General features: G+C 49.0%; 1 pseudogene across 1 annotated transcript in view; it reads right to left on the bottom strand.

Annotated features, from left to right (window-relative positions):
• The window catches only part of LOC147092727 (NACHT, LRR and PYD domains-containing protein 3-like), a 1,209,123-nt pseudogene that overhangs the window by 677,170 nt on the left and 518,603 nt on the right, over positions 1-13,350 (bottom strand). The gene's annotated exons all lie outside the window — the stretch shown is intronic.

Genomic DNA, 13,350 nt, shown 5'->3' with positions numbered 1-13,350 from the left:
CCGTGTGTGGGCCGTGCGGGCCGCCAGCTTGGGCCTCCCCAGCCATGTGCGAACCACCGGAACAGCAGCCATTATGGACGCCTCCAGCCACATGGGGCTCATGGACGCCGCCATCTTGGACACCAGCTGGGATGCAGCAGGCCTCCAAAACCGCCTCATCTGATACCCGCAGCGACACACCGACCCCTACGCTGGCCTCCATTACGCTGGACCAAGCGAGACCGCACCAACTGGCCCAGTCCACAATGGACATTAAGGTAAATGCTCACGAAACAACCTGCCTTTTTGACTCTGGGAGCACGGAGAGCTTCATCCACCCCGACATGGTGCGGCATTGCTCTCTCCCAGTCCTGCCTGCACACGAGCAGATTTCTATGGCCTCCGAGTCCCAGTCGGCGGACATTGGTGGCTACTGCGTGGTGACACTCTTAGTAGGCGGGACTGTGTACGATAATTTTAAACCTCTGGTCCTGCCCCACCTCTGCGCTGCCGTTCTACTGGGGTTAGATTTTCAGTGCCACCTTAAAAGTGTTACGATGGCGTACGGTGGACCCCTCCCCCCACTCACAGTCCACAGCCAGCAGCTTCCAAACTGCCCGCCGCACACCAGGTGCAACCTCTCCACACTCAGAGTCACCCCCCCCCACTGTTTGCTAACCTCACCCCCGACTGTAAGCCCATCGCCACAAAGAGCAGGCGATACAGTGTCGGGGGCAGGGTTTTCATTAAAACCGAAGTGGAGCGGCTCCTGAAGGAGGGGATTATTGAGGGCAGCACCAGCCCCTGGCGAGCCCAGGTTGTGGTTGTTAATACCGGCGAGAAGCAGCGCCTGGTCATCGACTACAGCCAGACAATAAATCGCTACACCCTGCTGGACGCTTACCCAGTCCCCCGCATAGCTGATATGGTCAACCAGATCGCGCAGTACCGTGTCTTCTCGACCATTGACCTGAAATCAGCGTACCACCAGCTCCCTATCCACCCTGAGGACCGCCAGTATACTGCCTTTGAGGCAAACGGCAGCCTCTATCACTTCCTTAGGGTTCCCTTTGGCATCACCAACGGGGTCTCCGTCTTCCAAAGGGAGATGGACCGGATGGTCGATCAAAATGCATTGCAGGCCACTTTCCCATATCTGGACAATGTGACCATCTGCGGCCATGACTTGCAGGACCATGACGCAAACCTCAAAAAATTCCTCTGCACCGCCCAACTCCTGAACCTGACGTATAACAAGGAGAAGTGCATATTCTGCACAACCCGCCTCGCCATCCTTGGCTGTGTTGTGGAACACAGAGTCATCGGTCCCGACCCCGACCAGATGCGTCCCCTTATGGAACTCCCACTGCCCCACTGCCTCAAGGCCCTGAAGAGGTGCCTAGGGTTTTTCTCTTAGTACGCCCAGTGGGTCCCCTACTATGCAGACAAGGCCTGTCCACTGATCAAGTCCACCTCTTTTCCCTTGATGGCAGAGGCCCGCTTAGCCTTCCACCGTATCAAGGAAGACATTGCCAAAGCCACCATGCATGCAGTGGACGAATCCATCCCCTTCCAGGTGGAAAGCGATGCGTCCGACTTTGCCCTGGCCGCTACCCTTAATCAGGCGGGGAGACCCGTGGCCTTCTTTTCACGAACCCTCCAGGGCCCGGAGACCAGACACTCCACTGTTGAGAAGGAGGCCCAGGCTATTGTGGAGGCTGTGCGTCATTGGAGGCACTGCCTGGCCGGAAAACGATTTACCCTGCTCACTGACCAGCGTTCAGTTGCTTTTATGTTTAACAACAAGCAGAGGGGCAAAATCAAAAATGACAAGATCTTGAGGTGGAGAATCGAACTTTCCACCTACAATTATGAGATCTTGTACCGGCCCGGGAAGCTCAATAAACCCCCGGATGCTCTATCGCGTGGCACCTGCGCCAGCGCGCAGATCGATAGACTGCGGGCCCTCCACAATGACCTCTGCCACCCGGGGGTCACCAGGTTCTTCCACTTCATCAAGGCCCGCAACCTGGCTTACTCCATTGAGGAGGTCAGGACCATGACCAGGAACTGCCAAGTCTGCACTGAGTGCAAACCGTACTTTTATAGACCAGACAGGGCTCACCTGATAAAAGCCACTCGCCCCTTCGAGCGCCTGAGCGTTGATTTTAAAGGGCCTCTCCCCTCCTCCGACTGCAATGTGTACTTCCTCAACATTATTGATGAGTACTCCCGTTTCCCGTTCGCCATCCCCTGCCCGGACATGACCAGTGCCACGGTCATTAAATGTCTGAACGACCTCTTCACCCTGTTCGGTTTCCCCAGCTATATCCATAGCGACCGGGGCTCATCGTTTATGAGCGACGAACTCCGTCAATACCTGCTCGCTAGGGGTATTGCCACAAGCAGCACCACCAGTTACAACCCCCGGGGGAACGGACAGGTGGAAAGAGAGAATGCGACAGTTTGGAAGGCCGCCCTGCTAGCCTTAAAGTCTAGGGGCCTTCCGACCTCCCGCTGGCAGGATGTGCTCCCCGATGCGCTCCACTCTATTCGGTCACTGCTCTGCACTGCCACTAACGCCACCCCTCATGAGAAGATATTTGTCTTCCCAAGGAAGTCCAGGTCGGGGACATCGCTACCGCCATGGCTGACGTCCCCAGGGCCGGTCCTACTGAGAAGACACGTGAGGACCCATAAAACGGACTCCCTGGTCGAGAGGGTCGACCTCCTCCACGCCAGTCCCAGTATGCTTACATTGCGTACCCGGACGGGCAGGAGGACACAGTCTCCAGACGAGACCTCGCACCCCACTACCCACTACCAACCCCCCCACGATCCAATATCCAACCCCAGCAGACGGCACGCCTGGGCCCCGCGACCCGCTCGACACCCACGAGGACTACACACCAGTGCCCCAGCCTACGCGGGACTCGACGCCGGAAGCTTCACTACCCCTGCTGTCGCCACGTCGATGACAGCGGCAGACAAGACCTCCGGAGAGCCTCCAATACACAAACTTTTAATATACTTCACCCCACCGGACTCATTTTTAAACAAGGGGTGAATGTGGTAAACCACCGTTATACCTGCCTGTGTGGGGGTTTGTATTCCACTGTGTACATGTCTGTACATGCCTCGGCTGACTCCGCCCACGAGTCCAGGTATAAAGGTGACTGCTCCACAGTCCCTCTGTATTCTGGACTGGTCGACCACTCGAGGCACACCTTCATTCTCTTGTTAATAAAAGCCTGTTAGTTACTCGTTTAACCTCAGTCTTTTGAGTAATTGATAGCGCATCAACCACCACTGGTGCTTTAACCCCATCTGCCCCATACAACCCAGAACTATGACTAGAACCAGCGCAGCCTGTCGACTTGTGTCCCCTTGAACACGATGAGGGGGCTGGCCCTGTGTTAAGATGGGGGTGGAGAAGGTGCAGGGGAGATATTTGCTGGCCATTGGAGCTTCCAGAACGGTGGTCCGTTCGGAAGATCCGACCAATTCACCCAGATCTAACAAGGTCCTATTTAGCCTAATGGGATTCACAGGGAACGAGCAGGCTGGGGAAATGTCCAAACCTTTGGCCATAGATTTAGGATCCCTGCATATCACGTGGGAGGGTTACCAAAAGACCGACGAGGTGGCTAAGCAGGGGGCCAGGGAAGGAGAGTTCTGGGACCCCTGTAGAGCAGGTCTGGTAGCCGCAATCCAGGGCAAGGGAGGCACACAGTGTGTAGTTCTGGCCCTGGACTTAAAGCAGGTCCAAGCCCAGGATTCCGTCCTTAAGGCCGTCCAGGTAAAGCGAGAGAATGGGCAGCCCATAGAAGGCCCGTTCGGGGCAGTGGACAAGACTTTATAACAGGTTCACTGGCAGGCTACAAGTTACATTAACCAGTGTAAACTGTTTAAACCCGAGAAAGGTGAACAACCAGCAAGGGTGAACCGCCCTAAAAATTAGGGATCCCCAACCTGCTGCCTCCAAAGGTGAGGGACTCACAGGAGAGGTAGCATTGGGCAGAGAGAGAGAGAAGGGTCCCCAGGCTGCGGCATCAGGCTGCGTTGAACCCACAGGACAGGATAGGGACTCGGCAGCCACACAGAAAGTGGTAGTGTGCTGCAGCACAGGAGGGCACACTCCTCCAGTCAGTTGGGATATGGAAAAAACCCACTTCTTTTAACAAGGACTCTCTGGGTCTGGTGGCACAGGTCACCTTATGCCCAGGCATACAAGCTGCCCAGATTCCACAAAAGGCTGAGGCCTAACAGGAATTAGCCTGGCCATCCAGAGATGGGCAGCGGATGTATTTAGCTTTTAGTTTAAGAGTATATTACAATTTCTTAAGTTTTGGAATTTTATTAGTCTAATTTTAATTTATGATACGTTTAATTTTTGAAAATGTTGGTAACTGTGTCAGGCCAGAGAACCTTCTCGGGACATGGCTATCTGTTTTATGTACATCTACAGAAAGGAAATCAGCATGAGAAAGGTTCTGCTCCTTTTCGCCCTGGTAGGGGTGAGCATCGGTGACCGAGGAGGCGTGGAGAACTCCCACATCTATGGGTATTCAGGAGAGAGAGCAACGATCGTTACCGAAGAGGGTGGCGAACGGGGTGTGGAGGAGCTCGCTATTTACTTTCTTGAGGGAAGGTGACCAGGGTGGCTGGGGACTAACTCCACAGAATACTCCAGCCAGAGCGGGTTCACATACGGTGAGGCATCCATCCCGCGCCCCAGGGTACAGGTCATTGCTACAAGGGCCAGCGTCACCAAGGGGAAACGTGTGTGTTTGACATGCATGGGACGGATTCCCTTGGAAAGGTGGTGGTGGCTCAGAAGGCTGAGCAAGGATCTGGGAAACCCCGCAGTCGATTGGGAACGATTGAGGAACAATACCAATCGGATGATTACAGGTACCCGAGGGTGAGTGAGTGTGTGCTGGGAGAAGTGGTGGGAGCCGGATCAGGGAGTTTATGTTTGTCTGTAGGGATCAGAGAAAGTCTGCCCCGCAGGAATATCCATCATTTTTCACAGGCAACGGCAAGATGCAGGGGAGGGAATGGGGTGGGATTCTAGCCTGCATGCGTGCACGATCCCACACTCCCCGATACCAGTCTACGCCACTGAACTCGTAATCTGCCCCCAAAGGCCCCTGCCCATGACCACGACATCACGGACTATTGTACAGATGTGTCCTACCACCAACAAGGGACCAGGGAATGGTTTAGTCCTAGTGCCGAACGATAAGTTGCTCTAACAAGGGGTAAACTATGCATTGGCCTCAGTGATCCTGAACCTGTCGAGGTGCACTTACCTTAGTGATGCACTAAGGAGACAGGACAGTTGTACCAAGCCCTGCTGAAGGAAATGTATGAGACAGTTTATGAATTTGACTTTGCCAGTGTAGTCAAAGCAAAACTGTACAGTTTACATCCTGAGCATGATATGGGTGCGGGGAGACAAAGATGGGGAACCTGCAATGATATTCTCACTGCCTATAGTACAGGATCCTCAGTAGTAAACAGCCTAGACGATATAGAGTTACAAACACAGATAAATGGTTTAAAGACCCAATTATGAAAAACCCTAACAGAGGAGAACACAGTGGTTGGCTCAGAGCTGCATGAGAACCAAGCTATGACGGTCCATTTAAAAGAAATAATTGCTGAGCTGGAGAGACACGCCAAAACAGTAAATACACTCATACGGGAAGACAGGAATGCTTTGGATCAAGCTGCACAGAATGAGGTGTGTGTGCTATATGGGGCATGGTTGCTGGGCGAGTCCCACAGCAACCTGGAGGATTTAAAACAAGGTTTAGTCCCCGCCTGGATTAGCAACAAGCATCTAGCAGCCCTCCACCCGTTTAGTAATTCGCTGGGCCCGTGTCAGCTCCGCCTAGCCTCTGAAGCCTACACTGTCCCAGTAGATTGTGGACATTACAACCGTACTATCATGGGGATAGTAGTGATGATGGCGGTCATGGGTAGGACAGCCCGGCCCACACTGGTATACAGGGTGGAGAACATTGGGACCATTCAAGGGGATGCATACATCTGTTTCGCACAGGTCCCACCTTAAGTCATAAAGTGGGAGCACGCCATGACAGGTACAGACCTCTGCGGGTGCTGGAGCTGGGGAGTACACATAATACTGTGTCCCCAGCACTTGAATTCCTATTCGAGACCACAGTCCGGGTTTGAAGCTGCTGGTGCACAACCTGTGAACTGTACCATGGAGGTAATGGCACAAGGCCATTTATCCCCACAGGTAGCATTCATAGCGGGTGGGACATATAGGCCTAGAAATTGGGTTTTGGCTTAGCCAGGGCTTTAGCGCCGGAAGTTAGTGCCGGCGCTAAGTCCCCCTGCGCGCGCCAAAAATTCAGTAGCGCCGCGCCCAAACGGCTGCCGGCGCTACTGAAGGGTCTTAGCGCCTGGAAAAGGGCGCTAACTGCCGTTTAGCGCCGCAATTCCGGCGCTGCGGCACCCGATGCGGTGCGGCAGGCTGGGGAAGTGCAGGCCTCCTCCTTCCGTTAAGGAGGAGCTGGCTGCACCCGGCCGCGGCCCGCGCAAATCTGTTTAAAATGAGCCCGGCACCTCGGACAAGTGCCGGGCTTGCATCTGTTCCGGGGGGGGCGGGGGAGAAGTCCGGGGAGGGAGCTGCGGGCAGGCGGCCGGCGGGAAAGCGGCCGGCCGCCGCGGGGCCTTTAATGCGCCGGCGCAAACACATGTTGGACTCTGTTGCCAGAGTCTTAGTTGCGGCTGCCACGGGCGAGGCGGCCGCAACTGAATTTTGGCGCTGGGGCCCGTCTGCATGGCAACCGGGACGCTGCGCACACCGATGACGTCATCGGTGCCGGCGCAGCGCTACCGGTGCAACGCCGCTTTAGGGCCCCAGGGAATTTTTCAACTGGCCATAACTCTGGCGCTAGTCCCTCTAGCGCCTCAAAAGCGGCGCTAAGGCTAGTGAATTTCTAGGCCATAGTGTCACCACAAGTGCGCCCCACTACCGGCATGGCCAGCACATCTGGTGTCCAGTGAGTGACAGCAGTTTCTGTTTTAAACCCGAGGCAGAAGTTCAGGTGGCCCAGCAATGGATTGTACCCATCGCTGAACCCTCAACTGTTCACCTCACTGTCAGGGAAAATATTACCAACCTGCAAAATTAAGTACCACATTTAGGCTATGAAATCCACCCTCTACCCGAACATCTTACCGCCCTATTAAAAGCAGTGGTCATATCACAAAAGTATTTCTATACATTGGAACATAAGACAGTCAAGATAGGGGCCAAGATCTTGGATATCGTAGTTCCACCTTGCTGGGGTATTGTTGAACATATAGAGGTCCCTTCTTGGATTCGAATGGCTTCACACATTTTAGTTGTTTGCCAGCTCGTTATAGTTTTCTACTTATTGTGCACAAAGTGCAAGGGAAGGGAACAGATGCACTGCTCTCAACATGAGGGGGCATGGGATAAAAATTAAAATAATGTCTATGACCAGGTATAAAACAAACTTTGACCGTTATTAAAAATCAAGTTTGATGAGTGTGTGTGTCATTATTTTCCCTATGTGTGTGTAAATTTTTCCAAGTGGTTCAGGGGTGTTAGACCCCTCCATGCTTGGATGTGGATGTAAGCGAATTTTCGTACCTTGTATATATTTTAAACACTGCAACTGAAGGGGAACGGGAGAGTGTTTTGTTTTGGGTTTCAGTTTAGGTAATACACGGGAAGGTTGGCTCCCAGAGATCCGAAATTTTGCTCACCCAGGATGAAACTATAGTGGATAAAGTATCACAGGAGGGAATGTAAGGTTCGCACATTCTGCAGATTAACCCCAAACCAAGAAGATTACCCCAAAGAAGAGATTTTTCGACTGTTTAAATGAATATTGGGCCCAAAAGGGGCTTAAAGTTAAAATCCTAGGACTTTGGTTATTTTAAAAGGGCATGTCCAGGCCTGTGGAAGCTGCAAAAAAGGGGTTGGGATGGGCCTCTGTAAAACAAGCAGTTTGGGCAATGGCATAGGCCAAAATGTCTGATAATGTTCTGGATTGTCTCAGTCATTTTTACGTAATGACAATAGGCCTACAAAAGAGCAGTTCCCACCAAAATTACACAGCCATCAAGAGTATGCATAATGCAGTGCATGCCACTGAGCAACAAAAGGGACACTGGCCCCAGCAGGAGAAGACCAAACTTACTAATCGGACCAAAGATTAAACAGCCATTTAAAGCAAATTTAGGATTTGATGCCCCAGCCCGAACCGAGTTTACACCAACTTAAATAAATTAAGATAGATGAGACCAGCTTGAAACCCATTAAAGAATTTTAAAACTATTAATGTTAACGAGCCCGCCAAAAACTGACAATGGGCCAGAGAAGTTTTATCATGCAGATAAGCAAGGCCTCAAACGGTATAATTGGGGCCTGCTGTTTCAGTTAACACGGTCAGTCAATTGAAGGGGCATTCATTTGGAATTGAACAGTCAATCAGTGAGAGCAAAACCATTCGAAGATCGACGGAAGGACAACAGAAGGAGAATGGAAGGAAAGGACAAAGGAATTGCGGCAACCAAGGGCATCAAGAAACAAACAACCAACAATATTACCAACAACTAGGTAATATTGGGCCACCGCGACCAACAAGAAACCAACCTGGAAGAAACTGAAGATTGGCAAGTTTATTTCCACTCTACAAACTATTCTTACTTACCCCTGGGTAAGATTTGATGAAAAGACTCTAAACCCTATTTCTGACCAAGGGAAATTGGGAACTTACCCGATAGACCCAATATGCACTCGACCGCAGCAGCGGACACACGAAGACTGAACAAGCAACGCAGTTGAAGTCTTCTGCCATGTCTGGGGTATGGCAGGCCCAACCGTCACACCTAGACAACCCTGAAATCGTGAACCGCTACAACTGTCAAAAAAGTCGTTTGGTGAGCATTTTGCCTGGTCCTCTGGAGTCCAACTGAGTTACTGTAGTGGGATTGGGAGCGGTGAAGTATTTTGTCTATTGTTATTCTCTCTCATATTCCAAAGTGTTCCCCCTTTTTAGAGTGATAAGATTGTTGTGTAGTGTATAATTTCTTGGCTCAAATAAAATCCAAGTTCTTTTCACCAACTCAGTTGTCTGTTGCAATTTCATTACAACCCCCAAATAAGTCAAAGTTCTAGAACCAAGGGAGTGGGAGCGATTCGAATCGCTCAGGAGTCAGAGGCAAAGCTGACCACACACACCACCCCTTACAGTGAGTTATTCATACGAGTCAAGGAGACATCATTTGGAACTAGCTGAAGTTTGAGACCCTGTTACTTTGATCCAGCGTGTGGAGAGATTTTTGTTTTCGTAAAGGCCTTGCCAGGTGATCAGTTGATTGCTTCTTCATCCACCGTTGAAGTAACTCCTTGATCTTTCCTTGTTTTGGTTGTGGCTTTTCACAAATTCAATTCCTGAGGCGTTGCCAACCATCGTGTGGAGGAGTCGGTGACACTGTCTGACTGACCATCATCAGTAATTCGATCGCATCCATATCCTGTGGGTCTTGAAAGACAGTGTACGACTGCACCTTGTATTATTTCTCCAATTTCGTTATCTCGCAAGACATCTTTTGAGATTGTCTATGGAGATAATGTTAAGAATATGCTTGCCATTCAGCTGATTAATATGTATTTTAACTGTTCTTTCGTTAATAACGGAATGTATTTGAATAGGTTTTTCCACTTCGATCTTAAACCAGGTTTTTGCTCGAAATACTTTTCCACTACCCATTCTCCTACTAGAGGTTGGCATGCTTTGTTTCTCAAGTTTTTCTGCCTACTTGCCTCCCGTATCGTCTGATCAATTTGATGAATCTCCACTGTTACTTCTTTTTTTAAAATCTAACTGTCACTGTCAGGTCAAGGAACCAGAGAGTGTATAGAGGCTATAAAAGGACTGTGGGTTAGCGGTGTATGAATCTCAGCTCCATACATCAGATAATATGGAGTTTTAGGGGACACTGTCCCTGATGCAGATGCGGGCCCATTATTAAGTGATAGCTGCACCTCTGGAATGACGGTGGTCCACTTAATTGCCAATTCTCAACAGTTTGACCAATAGCTTTTTTACTTCCTGGTTTTACGTTGCACCAGCCCCGCTGATTGCGGATGACGTGGCGTGCTGTGCTCTAACCAAATCCCCCATTGTTTGCAGTAGTCTTTGAAGACCTTGGATACAAAGGCTCCGCCTTGATCGGCATGTACAATTTTGGGTGCAACAGCTACAGTAGTTATGTCAGTAATAGCATTGGCGAGTGCGTTTTCCGAAACAATATTTGTGGGGACCAGCCAGCAGAAGAAGTGCATCCATCTACACAAACTAGAAAATTTCTGTATCTCAAAGACGGGGGAAGTGGTCCAATAAAGTGAATAAAGGATTTTCCCATTGGCTCATCAGCTTTCACAGGAGCCAATGGTGGTGGCTTAATTAGTGATGGCTTATTGATTAAATAGCATGGCTCACAATTTGCCACGTATGTTTTACAGGCCTTAACCATGCCTGGCCACCAATAAAATGGAGTTCATTTGCAGAATGTTGTTCTGGCAGCACATTGTGCTTGACCTATGCCCTCATGAGCTTCTTTTACAAGCTGTTCTCGTTTGTGTCTCGGTTTCCCTTTGGCAACTTAACTATCACAATACCAGTAGGGGTTTCCAAGTAAAAGCACTTTGGTGGATATCCTGGTGGATTCTCTTTTGTTGGGTCTAATAGCTGAATCAGTTCCTCATCCTGATTAGCTGCCCGTACTGCCCTAGTGATTACATTAATATTGGCAGGCTCCTCTCGAGGGGGTGTTATGCAGACCGAACGTTTCGCTTCTTCGTCTGCAAGACAGTTTCCATTTGAATGTATTGTCACAGTGTTATGCCCATTTACATGAACGGAGAATGTCTTCCCACAATGATTATATCTTATGGGTTTAAACTTACGATTGGTAAAATATGTTTGCTCCCAGGACATTAGATCTTGGTTATATCCTCTTTTACAGTAGTCACTATCCGTCCAAATTAGTGTGGGTTTAATAGGGTCTGCCTTTTCTAAAGCATACCATGATGCTGCGGCTTCGGCTATGGCCAAGGGGTATGGACAGTAATTCTTCTGGATAAAAAGAATGGGAATCTCGAAAAGTCCCTACTGCTATCCCCATCCCAGCTGAGGATTGTTGGGATGTCCCTTTTTTAATCGTCATTGAAGATCCATCATAGTAAATGACTTGATCTTACTCTATAAGCGGTCTCATAGGTATGTGTCTGATTCCCTCCTCTGTATCAACATCCTCCATGATGGGGAGATGCTCTAAGTCCATTTCCGGGGAAAGGAATTTAAAAATGAGTGTAGGATCATTCAAGAAGGATGCCCATTTAAAATATCGGATCTGGGTGGTTCTTTTTTCATCGGAGTCCATACTCAATACTGATCTTAAATCGGAAATCTCAGTAAAGATGGTAATGGGCATTTCCCTTGAAGGTTTCGTGCCTTGATGAGGCATTGGACTACCATAGTCATAACACTTTCTTTTTTAATGTAACACATTTCGACATTGGAAAAGTTATAAGAATGGAACTGAATGGGCACTATGCTCTTTTCATTGTAGAAAACTGCAACTGCCACTTTAGGTGGTGACCTGAGATGACTATTGAGGGGAACTTGTAGGTCCCTCTGTTCCAGGTATATGGCTTTCTGCACCTCTCGGCATAATTATTGCAATTTTGAATAATCGCCTGGTGAAAATAAGAATGGTCCTTTTGCTGCTTCGCCCACTCTAGCATACAGGGCTGCTGAGAGCTCGGCAAAGGTTGGCGTAAAGAATCGAGGAAAATGTTTTAGATTTTTAGGATATGGAATGGTGGCTATTTTTTCTTAATAGGATTGAGTTAATCCTCTACCGTTTTCAGTTATTCGCAGGCCCAGAACATCTACCTCATCCCTAACTAGTTGACTCTTTTTTGTGTTGGTTAACTACCCAGCAGTTGTAACTCTGGATAAAGCACTATCAATGGCTTTCAAGTGCTCTTGGAGATTGTCATGTGACAGATGTATATCGTCCACATAAGAATTGACGTTAGGTAGGATTTTTAAATGTCAATGATGCGGGCTGAAAAGAGAAAGGGACTGTTTTTATATCCCTGGAGCAATCTGGTCCAGCATCGAGTCCATTCATCGCTGTGTTTGGCCAATCAGCTTTTTCGATTGGAAGTGACCAGAAGCCGTTTGCTAGATCAATACAGAATTTATATTTTCCCTCGTGATTTCAGAGGGAAGGGCTGTGGAATGTTGCTGTTGTGCAGTATATGGGACCGTTACCTTATTTAAGGCTGTATAATCGACCACTAATCTCCACCTCCCATCTGGTTGAGCAACACCAAACAATGGTGAATTCGTTCTAGATACCATTTTGATTACGACACCTTGTTCTATTAGTTCTTTGAGCGTTGTTAAGTTATCTATTTTTCCTTTGTGCTCTTGAATAGACCACTTTTTTTTTAGGTATGTGCCAGCCAGCATCAAGTGGGTGGGGTTTGATGTCTATCTTTCCACATTGATTTGGATGGAGTTGTAGATAAGGGGAGTATCTATTAATGAGTTGCTCGAGGAGGTATTTGCCTCCCCCCTCGAGGCAAGTTCGATCATGCTGTGTCCGGACATGTTTTTCCCTGTCATCCTGATCTGTGGATGCTGCTACAAGGCTGGTTGAGATTTTAAGGTAACGTTTCATGTCTGGTTCTCCTATAATGAGGGAACAGGCTAATTGTGGTACCAGTCCTACATCTAGGGTCACCTTGATTCCATATAAAGTAATAGGTCGTTTGTAAAAAATAATTATTTTGGTTTTGTCATGTTTGAGTCGCCCTAATGGTCTTTTACAAATTAGGCTCCCCAAATCTGTCCACTTAGTTTTTATAATTGTAGGATCTATTACAGTGTAATCAGCTCCCGTATCAAACAAGGCCTTCGCTTTTGTGTTTGTGGGCAAGGTTGCCAGGGCATAGGGGAATTCAAGAGTCCCTGGCTGGGTGCCAGGCCTTCAATCCTGTGATTGTTCATCCTCAGGATACAGAGTTTCATTTGCTGCTTTATCCTTAATTATTTTAACTGATTTTTGTTCCTCCCTCTTGGGGTTATCGTGTTTTCCAGATCCCCTTGGGGGTTTGTCTGGCCGTTTATTATCTTAACGATCCTCCTGTTGGGATGGATGTTGGTTCCGCCGGGAATCTTTTTGACCCCCATTTTGGTTTTCCCGGTATCCTCCCATGGCTCTCTGATATTTTGGCCAGTGTAAGAGCTTTCCCCATAGGGAGTCCACAGTCCTTCGCTT

This window comes from Somniosus microcephalus, unplaced genomic scaffold (genome assembly GCF_052327205.1).
Source record: "Somniosus microcephalus isolate GS21.2 unplaced genomic scaffold, FLI_Smic_1.0 unresolved_chr2, whole genome shotgun sequence".
NCBI lineage: Eukaryota > Metazoa > Chordata > Chondrichthyes > Squaliformes > Somniosidae > Somniosus > Somniosus microcephalus.
Note: the sequence above shows the minus strand (reverse complement) of the source record. Positions and strands in the feature narration are given on the sequence as shown.